Here is a 15,052-nt window from a genome sequence, read left to right on the forward strand (position 1 = left end):
GGATTAGTGGGGTTTTGGTGAGTTAATTTCTAAGTTCCATTGATTCAAATAGGCTGATTCTTGTGACTGAAGGAGTTGACTAACCCTAATTATTCAGTGGGACTACTCTAATGTAACTTACCAGGCTGAACAACAGGATTTCAACAATTGATTCTTTTCTTCCCTTCACTAGTAGTTGATAACTATTATTTTCATCATTTTATCATAGTCATACATACCTGATGAATTATCTTGACCTCTCCTTGGATCCCTTTCCTTAATAATCCTCTTGCACTTTTAGTAAGAACCTTGGTCCAAATTGTAGCATAAGGTGATGGCTTTTGGTATCACATTCTAAATTGCTGTGTATTCACAAACACAAATGACTCATTATATTTTGATAAAGCCTGGACACAAATCATTTTAATTCTTCTCCATGATATTGATAAGTATGTTTATTACATCTGTCATATCTGCATCCTATTATATTTGTAAATGTGTTATATAGTGCAATAGTTGAAATAAAACAAAACACCCAAAGTGTGAGTTTCTTCCGACTTTATCAAGTTACTTTATCACTTGTTCCATTGTTGGGGGACACATGAAAGAGAGAAAAGAAATATTGTTGTCCTTATATCTATGAAGATTTTCTGTCATCCAGGTGAGGTTATCTGGAAGATGAGTCATGACAACTGGACTTCTTTCTTGTTAGGTTGAAATGTTTCACTGCTTATCCAAGTAGCTTCTTCAGTGTGAGCAGAGTTGGTAGGAGATCCCTGATATATCCTCCACATTGGTTTCATTTCCCACTTACTGACCAGGATCCCAGTGCATTGCAAGGTAGTCTCAACTGAGGTGAGCATAAAACAAAATTGTCCCAAGTCAAATTTTAAGGAAAAATAAAAAAAAGTACACTTGACAGTAAGAATTTCTCAAAATGCCCAACTAATATACACAGAGTTTTTATTTTAACCTGAAACAAACATAGAGACCTGTGAGGTTAACTAAAGTCACACCTATGCAAGACCAATCCTAGCCTTAGGCAAACTGAGATGGCCATTTCAGTGAGCAGATTTAGAGTGCCATTTGAAAGCCTATCATTTCTTCCTTTGTTTGCTACCATGAAAAATAGTTGACATTTGCTTGGGTGTTTCACTGCTGTTCTTTCTCTTGGCATAAAGAATGAAAGATCTCTTTCAGACCTCCATCAGGGACCATATCATTGATCTTGAGGCTGCTAGAACGTTTAACTCAACTACATTTGTGGTGCCATATGGGATTGTGGAGAGCTATATACTGTGCTTTCTGATGAATGGAAGTGAAAATGCTCTAAGGGATGTTATAACTCACAGCGGCTGATCTAACTGCTAAACCAATTTCAAGATTCAAGTCCCCCCCCCCCCCGCATCCTCTCAACAAGCAGAGTAATTCTGAAAAGTGGGATCCACTACAGCTTTTCTTCTTCTGTCATCTCACTTAATACGTTGCTGAAAAAAATTGTTCTCAACTTCTGTGGAAGTCATGGAAATGTTTAATCCACTTTCAGTCCAGAAAATAAATAACACACACATTTTCATTATAAAAGAAATGAATTATAAGTTGACTTCACAGAGCAGCTCAGATCTGTCTGTCTTCAATGGGGAATTACATGCTGAATGATTGGCATTAATGCATTCTTGTTATAAGTCTATTAGGGATGAAAGAACTAGCAATTGCCAAGAAGGCAGAATAGTACTTAGATTCTTAATGGCACATCAATATACTGTAATCTCATCCCACCAACTATAGGGGTATCTCAAATATATTTTGGATCCAAGAAGGGCTAAGCTCTAAGATACCTTGACTAGATATCCACGGAGGGAGGGGGGATCAGTGTAAGAGGAAACAACAGTCTGTGTTGGTGTGTAAAATACAGTACTAGCATTATCTAGTAAAGTTAGCTTTTAGAAGTTGTTTTTCCCCCATTACTCATGACAGAGTTTTGAAAAAGTAACCCATTCTCATTATGATTTGAAGAAATAACTTTCCTCCCCTCCCTCTTTAGTGGAATCATAGAATTGGTAAGGGGCATTATGTATTTTTGTGTTGTTTGCGTGGTGCTAGGCTATTAGGAGTTTTAAAAAGTTCTAAAAGGTTTTTAAAGCTATATTTTCTGTTTTGGACTTTTTTCTGTCTCTTTTCTAGTTGTTTTTTTTTTTAATTTTAAACAGTAAGAAAATGTGATAGTGGACAGTTATGAAAGCTCCTAGGGAAAAATGGTTTCATTTGAATGGTGATGCTGGCGGAGAGCTTTGTGGATACCCTGCATTGCCAAAAAGATGAACAAGTCAATCCTACATCAAATTGAACCTGAATGATCTCTGGAGGCAAAAATGTTGAAACTAGAGATGGGGGTATTCATATTTGTATATGAATGAAAATATCCCCCCCCCACAGGTGCAGACAACGAGGGTCTGACCTGGGGCCAGACCGACTACTCACCATCCGCCACTGCTGTGGGCTCTGTGTTGCCTTCCTGTCACTCCGGAGCTCGCGATGGATTAGCCACTCTTTGACCTGGCAGAGAGGCTCGTCATCCTGCCTTCTGTCAGGAGTTGCTAATCCACCGCGAGCTCTGAAACGATTCGAAGGCACCCACAGTAGCATTGGATTGGTGAGTGGTCGGTCTGGCCCCAGGTGGCTGGACCCTTGTTATCTGCACCTGTGGGGGATATTCATATTTGTATATGAATACCCCTATCTCTAGTTGAAACTGAGGCTGTCCTACTTCAGGCACATCATAAGAAGACTGGATTCTCTAGAAAAGACAATAATGCTGGCAAAGGTGGAAGGCACCAGGAAAAGATGGAGACCATGTACAAGGTGGTTTTACTCCCTAAAGAAAGCCACAGGCTCGAGCTTACAAGAGTTGAGCAGGACTGCTGAGGACAGGACATTTTGGAGACTCATGGCTTCACTGTAAGCTGAGGCTCACTTGACGGCACATAATAAGATCAACAACAAGAAAATAGCAGAAAACATGAAACATCTCTGCCTCTAAAAATGCCTTAGAATATTCTTTAAAAGTAACTTTCATGCTTTCTAAAGTTCCCCAACTTCCCCAATGTCCAGCTTCCCAGGCTAAAATGTTTTTTTAAAAAAAATCTAAACCTCCAGAACACCCAGAAGCTGAAAAATAGTGCAAAACATGCAGTCATTTTCCATCCTTTTTCTTTCTTTCTTTCTTTCTTTCTTCCTTCCTTCCTTCCTTCCTTCCTTCCTTCCTTCCTTCCTTCCTTCCTTCCTTCCTTCCTTCCTTCCTTCCTTCCTTCCTTCCTTCCTTTTTGGCAAAAAATAAACCTTCCACTTTCCATGTAGTCAGCCAATTACATAAGCCATTGACAATTTGATTGACAAGGTCATAAATTTATAAGATATACTGACTTATTCTGTTCCATTTCCTAGGAAATTGTTGCCATTTGGGGGAAAACCTAGTGTACTTACAGGCAGCTGAGGTTTGTTTCACCAAGCTGCCTGAAAACAGTACACAAAAAGCAATGCTGCCTTGGGAACTGACCACCGAAATATAATAAACCAAAGTATCCACACAAAGCAGGGTAAAATATGGTAGTGGCATAATGAAATTATTAGTATTTAAAGTGACATGGACGATGTTGGTTTTGCTCCAGTAGATGTGACATGGAGATAACAGTCAGGTGGAAAAGAAAGTATACCTTCTTTGAATTCTATGATTTTATGTATTAAGACATTACAAAAATCATCCAGTCTTTAGCGGGTCTGAAAATTAGATAAATACAACCTCAGATGAACAACAACACATGACATATCACACTGTATCTTGATTTATTTTTAAAAAATAAAGCCAAAATGGAGAAGACATGTGTGTAAAACTTACACCTTATGATTCAATAGCTTGTAGAATCCACCTTTAGCAGCAATAACCTGAAGTAATTGTTTTCTGTATGACTTTATCAGTCTGCCACATCATTGTGGAGGAATTTTGGCCCATTCTTCTTTATAATGTTGCTTCAGTTCATTGAGGTTTGCAGGGATATGTTTATGTACAACTCTTTTAAGATCCCGCCAAGGCATTTCAGTCTGGTTGAAGTCTGGACTTTGACTGGGCCATTGCAACACCTTGAGTCTTTTCTTTTTCAGCCATTCCATTTTAGATTTGCTGATGTGCTTGGGATCATTGTCCTGTTGCATGACCCAGTTTCAGCCAAGCTTTAGCTGTTGGACATACAACCTCACATTTGACTCTAGAATAGTTTGGTATAAAGAGGAGTTCATGGTCTTCTCAGTACCTCCAAGGTGTTCAAGTCTTGTGGCTCCAAAACAAGCCTAAATCATCACCTCTCCACCACTGTGCTTGACATTTGGCATGAGGTGTTCGTGCTGATATGCTGTTTAATTTTTAGCAAATGTGGCGCTCTGCATCAGAATGGGCGCTCTGCATCAGAAGAATGGTCCAAAATATTTCTACTTTGGTCTCATCTGTCCAAAAGACTTTGTACCAGAAGCCTTGTAGCTTGTCCAGATGCAACTTTGCAAACCTAAGTCATGGTGCCATGTTACTTTTAGAGAGAAAAGGCTTTCTCTTGGCAACCTTTCCAGACAAACCATACTTGTTTAATCTTCTAATCGTACTGTCATTTAGTCGTGTCCGACTCTTCGTGACCCCATGCACCACAGCATGCCAGGCCTTCCTGTCTTCCACTGCCTCCCGGAGTTGGGTCAAATTCATGTTGGTCGCTTCGATGACACTGTCCAACCATCTCGTCCTCTGTCGTCCCCTTCTCCTCTTGCCTTCACACTTTCCCAACATCAGGGTCTTTTCCAGGGATTCTTCTCTTCTCATGAGATGGCCAAAGTATTGGAGCCTCAGCTTCAGGATCTGTCCTTCCAGTGAGCACTCAGGGTTGATTTCCTTCAAAGTGGATAGGTTTGTTCTCCTTGCAGTCCAGGGGACTCTCAAGAGCCTCCTCCAGCACCACAATTCAAAAGCATCAATTCTTCGGTGGTCAGCTTTCTTTATGGTCGAGCTCTCACTTCTGTACATCACTACAGGAAAAAAAGAAAGGTTACTTACCTGTAACGATGGTTCTTCAAGTGGTCATTCTGTGAATTCACACAAAGGGTTAATACCAGCGCCAGCGTCGGGCCTCTCGGAACATTCTCTAGCTGCAAGAGAAAAGTAACAATGTTTAGGACTACCCCTACTGCGCACGCCCAGCCTAACCGTCCCTCAGTTCCATTTTGTCCGCCATAGGCCCTCGAGTCATAGAGATGCCAGTGACAGACAGACAGAGGGGAGGCCGGGCGGGATTGTGTGAATTCACAGAATGACCACTTGAAGAACCATCGTTACAGGTAAGTAACCTTTCTTTCTTCATCGTGGTCTTCTGTGAATGCACACAAAGGGTGATTAGCACGCTTACTAACCGGATGGTGGGCTGTCACTGAAGAGCCGATGCTAACACTGCCCTCCCGAATCTGGTTTCCTCTCTTGCCCTCATGTCCAATCTGTAGTGGGTTATGAAGGTAGAGGCATTGGACCAGGTAGCGGACCGGCAGATGTCGGGCAGGTCGACGCCACGGAGTAAGGCAGTCGATGAGGCAACAGCCCTGGTGGAGTGGGCTTTAAGTCCTTCTGGAGGATCTCTGTGGTGGAGCTCGTAGGCAAGGGCGATGGTAGATACGAGCCACCTAGAGAGTGTGGACGGCGAGGCCGGACAGCCCTTCTTTGGGCCAAAGTAACAGAGAAACAGTCTATTGGCCAGGCGGAAGTCCTTGGTCCTGGAGACATAAAAAGCTAAGGACCGGCGAACATCGAGCATGTGGAGCATGCGTTCAACATCAGTAGTCGGAGACGGAAACAAGGTTGGTAGAATTAGTGGTTGATTCACATGGAAGTCGGAGACCACCTTCGGGAGAAAAGAGATGTCCAGGTAAAGCATAACCTTGTCCTTAAAGAATTGAAGGAAGGGTTGGTCATAACGGAGAGCTGCCAACTCACTAGCTCGGCGAGCAGACGTGATAGCCACCAGGAACAGCGTTTTTAAAGAAAGCATTTTGAGGTCACAGGTAGCCATAGGTTCAAATGGAGGCCTGGAAAGAGCATGTAGAACCAAGTGAAGGGACCACTGTGGGAGTGGTGGACGAACGGGAGGTCGGAGGTTAGAGAGACCCCTCAAGAACATCCTGACGGTAGGGTGAGAGAAGAGCCGTGAAGAGGGAGAAGCTCTGGGTTGGAAGAAGACAACCGCAGCAAGGTACACCTTGATAGTAGATATAGACAGGTGGAAATCAAACAGGTAACGGAGATACTGTAGAAGCGTAGAAAGAGATACAGGGGAGGGGACAAGACCCCTCTGCTGGGTAAATTTCAAAAAACTTTTCCACTTGTAGGTATACAAGCGAGACGTGGAGGGCTTGACGGCGTTAGTCAAAACCTCTTGGATTTCGGGACGATCCTCCACGCCGTCAGATGGAGCGTGTCGAGGTCGGGGTGAAGGACTTTGCCTGCTTCCTGGGTCAGCAGGTCCGGCCACAACGGAAGGGTCATGGAGTCCACAGCCATGCTGACTAGGGTGGGGAACCACACTTGGCGAGGCCAAAAGGGTGCAATGAAAATGGCCGGAGTCATTGAACGTTGGAGCTTGATCAGGGACCTCTGTATCAACGGAATCGGTGGAAATATGTACAAGAGACCCTGGTTCCATGGAATCATGAATGCGTCGCCGAGCGAATGTAGGCCGAGACCTGCTCGAGACGCGTACCGGGGACATTTCGCATTGTGAGGGGATGCGAACACGTCCAGCACTGGGGTCCCCCATTGGTAGCAAAGGTCGTGGAAGACCCGAAAGTTCAGTTCCCATTCGTGTGTCTGATGTTGAAGCCTGCTCAGAGTGTCCGCAACTGTGTTGTCCTCTGTGGCTACATGGATGGCTACCGGGTAGATATGATGACGGTAGCACCACTCCCAGAGGAGGATGGAAAGGTACAGGAGTGAGTGAGAGCGGGTTCCTCCCTGCTTGTTGACATAGTGCATTGTGGTAGTGTTGTCCGTCACCAGCTGAACTCCGCGGCCCTGTAGCAGAGGAAGGAAGGACCTGAAGGCCTTGATAACTGCGAGTAGCTCCAGGTGATTGATGTGGAGCATGGTTTCCCGTGGGGTCCAGAGGGCATGAATGGTGTGATGGCCGCAGTGCGCCCCCCAGCCGGATGGACTGGCGTCCGTTGTGACCTGAACGGTAAGACGGAGTGGACGAAAGGGCCGGCCAACCGTGAGGTGGGGTGTGTACATCCACCACTGGAGCTGTCTGGCTAGCTCCGGGGTGACACGAAGGTGCTTCCTCTGGCTGTCCATCATAGGGTCGAAAAGGGTGAGGAACCATGATTGGAGCGACCGGAGCTTGAGACGAGCATGAGCGAGCGCCGGTGTTGTAGAAGACATCAGGCCGAGAAGGTGTTGGGCGTGATGGGCTGTCACCCGAGCACGAGGGTGAAATTTCCTGATGGCTCGTTGAATCTTGTGTATCCTCTCTGGGGGAAGAAATGCTCGACCCTTTACAGCGTCTAAGCAGACCCCTATGTATTGTACTGTTTTGGAGGGGATGAGTTGAGACTTCTGTCTGTTGACAGTGAGACCGAGATTGGAGAGAAGATACAGGATGAATTTTGTATCTTTCAGGGCTTGTCTTCGTGAGGTGGAGACCACGAGCCAATCGTCCAGGTAAGGGTAAACGTGGATGCCCCTGAGACGAAGGTAAGCTGCCACTGGGGCCATGACCTTGGTGAAGGTCCGGGGAGCTGTGGACAGGCCGAATGGCAGGGCCTGGAATTCGTAGATTGTGCCCTGAAAGATGAACCGAAGAAACTTGCGGTGGTCGGGATGGATAGTGACGTGAAAGTATGCGTCCTTTAGATCTATGAGGACGAACCAGTTGTTTTTCTTCAGCAGGTGCATGATGGACTCTAAAGTGAGCATTCGAAACCGTCTGGGTCGCAGGTAAGTGTTTAGGAGTCTTAGATCGAGGATGGGCCTTATGCCTCCTCCTCTTTTTGAGACAGCAAAATAGCGGGAGTAAAAACCGCGTTGTATGTCGCGGGGTGGTACTGTATAGATGGCCTCTTTTTGCAAGAGGGATGATATTTCTTCCTCGAGCGAGGAGTCGAATGGAGAATGATTTATGAAACCTAGCGGAGGAGATCTTATAAACTCCAGCTGGTAACCGTGCTGAATAATTTTTAGAGCCCAAGTGTCGTTTGTGATGGCAGACCAGTTGTGAAGAAACGGCTGAAGACGGGTGGTAGGTGGTGAATGGGTAAAAATGGGGGGCCGAAAGTCAAAGATACTGTTTTTGTTTCCTTCCAGGTGGTTTAAAGGATTGGCGGCGATGAGACGGATGAGGCCGGTATCCCTGGTAGCCCTGGACAGAAGAAGAGGACTGGCCAGAGCGTTGCTGAGGTAAGTGCTTGTAAGGACGGTACTGTTGAGAGGGCTGATATTGACCATAAGATTTACGCCATTGGGGTCGTCGCTGTCTAGATTGAGTTTGAACAGAGTAGGACTTGGCAGTCCTCTTGGCCTTGTGAAGGTCTTCCAAATGGGAGTCGGTCTTTTCGTTGAACAGCCCGGTAGCGTCAAAGGGGAGGCTCTCAACTTTTGACTTGACGTCCTCCATTATGTCTGCAGAACGGAGCCAAGCGTGGCGTCGGATAGAGATGGCAGACATGAGAACTCTAGCAGAGATCTCTGCTGCATGCCTGATGGAAAGACGTTCATACTTGGATACCGTCTGAGCTTCCTCATATGAGTTTAGGAAAGCTTGCCGGGTGTCTTCAGGTATCAATTTCAGTCCTGGCAAAAGCTTAAGCCATAACTGTTTGTGATAAGCCCCTAGAACAGTCTGATAATTTATGACTCGAAGTAACAAGGTGACAAGGGAGTAGATTTTCCTGCCGATGATTTCCAGTTTCTTACCCTCCTTGTCAACGGGGGTGACGTGAGCCTTGGCCGATGGCCTTGAACAGCTCGTTTCAACAATGAGTGAGTTCGGAATCGGATGCTTGAGTAAGAAGTGAGTGTCGGCCCCATGAATCTTGTAGAAGTGTTCTGTGCGGCGAGGGACATTAGGTGTAGTCGCAGGCTGGGCCCAGAACTCCTTAATGGCCTCCATAACTACAGGCACAAAGGCTATGCTAGGGGGAGCGGTACTGTCCTTCTTGATGTCCCCGAAGAACAAGTCCTCACCCGGAGGCGAAGGGAGATTCAAGTCCAGTTTCAGAGTCTTGGCAAGTCTGGACATCATCTGAGAGTAGGAAGAAAAATCCTCAGATGGAGAAGAGGCGTGAGGATCACCCGTATCCGAGAGCACCACATCACCCGGAGGTAAATCGTGCGGTGGCAGGGGTGGGGGTTGTTCCTGATCAGAGTCAGAAGACTGTTCCGTGGACACCTCATCTGGATCCGAGGAGAAGACATCCCTCTTCTTTTTTGGAGGGGGTTTCTCGATGTCGACCGGCGCTGTCGGGGGGCGAGTCGGGACCGCAGTTGGCGCCGAGGTGGAAGGGACCGGTTGCGGTGGAGGGGCAACAGGTAGCGAAGGAGGCTGTTCTCCGACTCGAATAGCTCGGCGTCGACGTCGAGGACGGTTCGACGCCGAGGAAGAAGACAGGTATATGTACCGGATCTTCTTATGGTACCGGTCTCGAGATGCGGACGTCGAAGACGAGGAAAGGGACCTCGAGCGCTCACGTCGACGTTGATGGCGCTTACGATGCTTAGGGCGGTCGGAGTCCGCCGAGCAGGAAGAAGAGGATCGACGTTGATGTTTGCTACGACGCCGATGGGAGCGGCGCTTCTTCCTAGAGCGTTTGCGCTTAGAAGATTTCGAGTCCGAACGATGGGAAGAGTCGGACTGGGTGGAAGCCCGATGCCTCTTCTTCGACCGTTTCCGTCGAGGAGACTTCGACCTCGAGCGGCCGGAGGAAGGGGACCGACTCGGGGAGCGATGCTTCTCCGTGCGGGACCGCTTGCCTCGAGGAGATTTCGACCTCGAACGCACAGGTGAACGAGGCACCTTGTCTCGAGGAGATCTCGAGTCCGAGTGCACGGACAAGATCGACACGGGAGGCGACCCCTGACCCGCAGGAAATGGGCTATGTGGGGCAGAAGTGAGACCAGTAGCGACACCAACTAACTGGCTCGGCGTCGGGGAAGACATTCCCGATGGTGGCACAGCTTCAGTGCGTCGAACCGGAGGAGGAGCGGGTGCATCGGACGAGGCCTCGAAGCGTCTCGACAACTCCTCGAGAATCGGTGATGGTATCGAGCCCGAGCTCGGAGAAAGTCGAATGGATGTCATTTTAAGCTGGGCGGCTGCCTTGGCTTTAGATGTCTTCGACGGTTTAGCTTTTGGAGCCGGGGGCTCGGGATTCGAAGCAGGGGCGGCCGATTTCGACGACGCGGATTTTTTTGACATTTTCGAAACTTTGGAGACAACCGATTGAACAGGAGCTGCTCGAGAAGTGGAAGCCATTTCCCCCTCCGAGGGCGCCGTGGAAGACAACGTTGACTCCCACAGATGGAGTTTAAGGCGCTGCTGGCGAGCCTTAAGAGCGGCTTTAGTGAAAGCTTTGCAGTGTGGGCAAGTTTTGGAGTTGTGCGATTCCCCCAGACAATACAGACAAGTATCGTGGCCGTCCTGGTGGGGAATCTTGCGGTCGCACACCACACACCTGCTGAATGGCCCGGAAGGGGACATAGGGCAGTAAGAAAAACCGAAACGACTAGTTTAAGGGAGAAGGCAGAGCAGTCCGTAATCAGTCCGAGTAAAGCCAGAGAATAGAATAAACCGAGTCGTCTAGTTGAAGGGAGAAGCGCTAGGGTAGTCCGTGAGCTAAGCGAGGTCAAAACCAAGGAATCAAATTAGGTCGCAAATAGACGCAGCTAAGACGAGAGGCTCCAAACCGCTAGGCGGAAAAATGGAACTGAGGGACGGTTAGGCTGGGCGTGCGCAGTAGGGGTAGTCCTAAACATTGTTACTTTTCTCTTGCAGCTAGAGAATGTTCCGAGAGGCCCGACGCTGGCGCTGGTATTAACCCTTTGTGTGCATTCACAGAAGACCACGATGAAGAACCATAGCTTTGACTATTTGGACTTTTGTTGGCAAGGTGATGTCTCTGCTTTTTAAGATGCTATTGAGGTTTGTCATCACTTTCCTCCCAAGAAGCAGGCGTCTTTTAATTTTGGGGCTGCTGTCACCATCTGCTGTGATCATGGAGCCCAAGAAAGTGAAATCTGTCACTGCCTCCATATCTTCCCCTTCTATTTGCCAGGAGGTGATGGGACCAGTGGCCATGATCTAGTAAATTAGAACAGTGCAAATGCCATGAAGAAGAGAGTAAGCAGGCAGCATTTCCAACTGACTGGATATAATCAGACATTCATAAAATATTAAGAGTGAAAATAATGAGGTTAAAAGGAGAAGACAACATTTGTAATGATGATTTTCAAATTATATTTGACACTTTTCTAAAAACTAAAAATTTAGGTTTGCTACATAGTTTAGAAGAAAACAGCAAGAATGAAAGTAATTATAGAAGAAAAGCTAAAAGGAGTTCTTAGAGACAAAAATGCACAATGTCAAAATTATATAGAGAATAATGCAACAGAATTTGGGCAAAAGAGAGCAGACACACTTAGTAACTATACACAATAGCTGAGCTGTCCATATCAAACAGTACATTTTACATGATTATTTAAATATGACATTCTCTCTGTTTTTGTTAGTTTAAACCTTTTCCTTTTTCCCTTTTCTTTTTTGCCAAAAATGTCCACATGCTGAATTGTTCTGGGAGTGGAATACACTTGGAAGGGGACTATCTCTTTGAAGATTTGACTTCTACTCAAATATTTCTTTTTTTGCTAAAAGCTATAATATATCTGTATCAGATTAGTACTTTATTGGAGTGCTGCTACAGCAATGCTACAGAAACATGATATAAAAAGAAAACTGGCAATGTCTGTGTAAGACTTCATATGGCTCTGGTATATAATAAAACATCAGCCTCAACTTCAGTATTATGTACTAGTGCTAACTCCTGACAGACAGACAAACATGGTTCAGTTGGGGTGTGACAAACTGCTGTTTCATCAACTTCAGTACCACTTTCCACAAATAAAACCAACAGAACAGGAGAAATTGTTTTTATACAGTAAACTGCTGTTCTCAAAACTGTGTTGGAGTTTTGTTGAGGTCCTATGGGAATTCACAAGTAAATCATGGGTTTATCTTCCAGTTGTGTGTAAATGCTTCAGAAAGATGGCTTTTTAACTTCTCTTTTTAAATTATTTTTAATATAACAAAATATAACAGAAATATAAATGACAAAGAGAATCACAACTCACATATACAGTGTAACCTACCACCATTGGGAATATAAATTTATATACATATATATTCTCATTGATATATTTCATCTTAATTTATATCATGTGCCCCATCTCTTTCCATAAACTATGATTCTTGCTTAGAGTATAACCTCAAAGTGACTTTTGGAATAAACTTTTATTGATCTAATTGTCTGCAGTGGGAAATAATTGTTAACAAGAAACATTTCAAAGTATAGCTATGGTTCTATTTAGTGATGGTTAGCATGACTACATGGTGCCAGCACCTCTGTCAGTTGCCACTGTCTTGGAAGTCTTAGATGAACACAACATTTGGCCCCTCCACTCATAACCAGCTCTTTTAGGAAGATGTAGTAGCTTCATTCCCCACAAGTCTTGGTCAGTCTTAGAGGCCAATGATGATAGATCTTCCACAGCAGGTGCTTAAAATTTTACTCCTAAATCCATAGTCAGGGTGTATGTTGGATGAAATCATCCAATGCAACCAGTCAATCAAAAATCTGCCCCAAGGTAATTCAGATTATGCAGTTTCCTATATACTGTACTGTCTTCAGAACTTTGAAAAGTTATTTTTTCAGATTACAGCTCCCCAGTTCTCGGTAAGAGGATTCTGGAAGATATTTTCAAAAAAGTACATTTTTTCAAATTCTGCTTGTATCTCATTTTTTGCTGGTTTCCAATAGCTCAACAGGCAACACACATGGCAGCTATCTCTGCAGCTATAAAAGATAGAAAACTGTAGTGGTGTGGGGGGGGGGAGGATGGCAACCTTAAGATCTGCCTACAAACACATTCCTGAATATTTCTGTGCTTGACTGGAGTCACAGCATATGCATAGATCTTAACCAGTTAAGAATTCAAAGCAGACTGTGATGATTATGTAGTAGCAGCTCTCGCTAAAGAATGTTTTGCCTTTATTGGAAGAATAAAATAATATAATATGTCTCCCTCCTGCTAAGGAAGGGTTATTTTACTTCATGAAAAAGACACGAAAAGGTTTGTGCAGTGTATTTGGCATAATGTATTTGGCATTTCAAGTTGGAGACATATTAATTTTCTGACACAACAGAAAATAAAATTAATGGTGTTACATAACATTTTGCATATGCAATTGCCCTGATGGAAAATACACAGCATTTAAAAATTCAGTCAATGGCATCCTACCAATTCTCTTTTGTCTGGGATCACCCGAAGGTAATCCTTACAGGCTGGCAGGTCATCATGCTTCAGTTTAATCTGAATGACAGCTGCATTATGGTGTTTCTAAACATTCTCGTTTTACAATAATAAGGCATTATCATTTTCATCTGATCAAGATCCAGATTTTATTTTCATTCATATTTCTAATTCCTGGCACAAAGGAGAGTAATTGGCCTCAAAGCAGCCTGGGAAAATGTTTATTTCAATGTATTGGTTATAGTAAATAAAAGTGGTGGCACTGTGGGCTAGACCGCAGAAGCCTGTGCTGCAAGGTCAGAAGACCAGCAGTGATAAGATTGAATCCACGCAATGGAGTGACCTCCCATTGCTTTGTCCCAGCTCCGTGCCACCCTAGCAGTTTGAAAGCATGTAAATGCAAGTAGATAAATAGGTACCATCTCGGTGGGAAGGTAAAACGGCGTTCCCTAGTCACACTGGCCAGTGACAATGGAAACTGTCTTCGGACAAGCGCTGGCTCTATGGCTTTTAAAGCGGGATGAGTGCCGCCCCCTAGAGTCGAACACGACTGGACTAAAAATGTCAAGGGGAAACTTTACCTTTACCTATAGTAAATAAATCCAATGATAATTTCATAGGTGCTGTAATTCTTGGCTCTGCATTTTATGCTGGATGATAGAACTTCTGGAAACACGCGTACTCTTTTAAAATGTTTTCTTACGTTAAAGTAAGACACAGAGTAGCTGCTGGCCCACCAGGAAGGTTCTACTGATAGCTTCAGGGTTGCAGCAATAGTGCAAGAGCCCTTGCCAGCTTTCCATGTGCCCCTGACTCAGCCAAGAGCATTGTTGCTGTCTGGCCACCACCAAGATAGCCAGGAAACCACCCAGCACTGGCCAGCTGGCAATACTGTTCTCATCTCCAATGGCTCTGCTTTTGCCACATGCAAAAAGGCAAGGACTATGATGCCTTTATCCCAGCTCTGTCAGTAGCCAGGGAGCCTCCGAGCACTGGCTGGCCAGAAGTCCTAATATGGTGTGTTTTTTTTAAGTATTTATTGGAAACATTTTAAAACCACAGCGGGACTTGTGGTGTGTAGGGTGACAATAGTTGCTGTGAATTTCCGCCAGCATGTGGCTGCGGCCTTCATGCTAGGAAACCTTATGCTCACCCTAAATGTGAGCATATGAAAATAAAGAAAACAGAAATCCTATAGATTTCCAGTGATCTTTTGCTGAGAAAAATAAATCCTGCATAAGTACATGGAGCCCCTGAGTGTCTTTGTGCTCAGGTTTGGATGCAAACCAGTATTCAGTAAATTGTACAGCAATTATATATTGAACAAAGGTTTTTATCCCTTCCCACTACAGTGGATTAAAAATACATTACAGTGGTGCTTACTATAATTAGAAGCGACAAACCCTTAGGAGCTTAAATAAATTTGTCCACCTTGGAGTAATGTTTCTCAGTTTTGGAAGTTGCAAATGAGTTAGC

This window comes from Pogona vitticeps, chromosome 5, assembly GCF_051106095.1.
Source record: "Pogona vitticeps strain Pit_001003342236 chromosome 5, PviZW2.1, whole genome shotgun sequence".
Classification (NCBI taxonomy): Eukaryota; Metazoa; Chordata; class Lepidosauria; order Squamata; family Agamidae; genus Pogona; species Pogona vitticeps.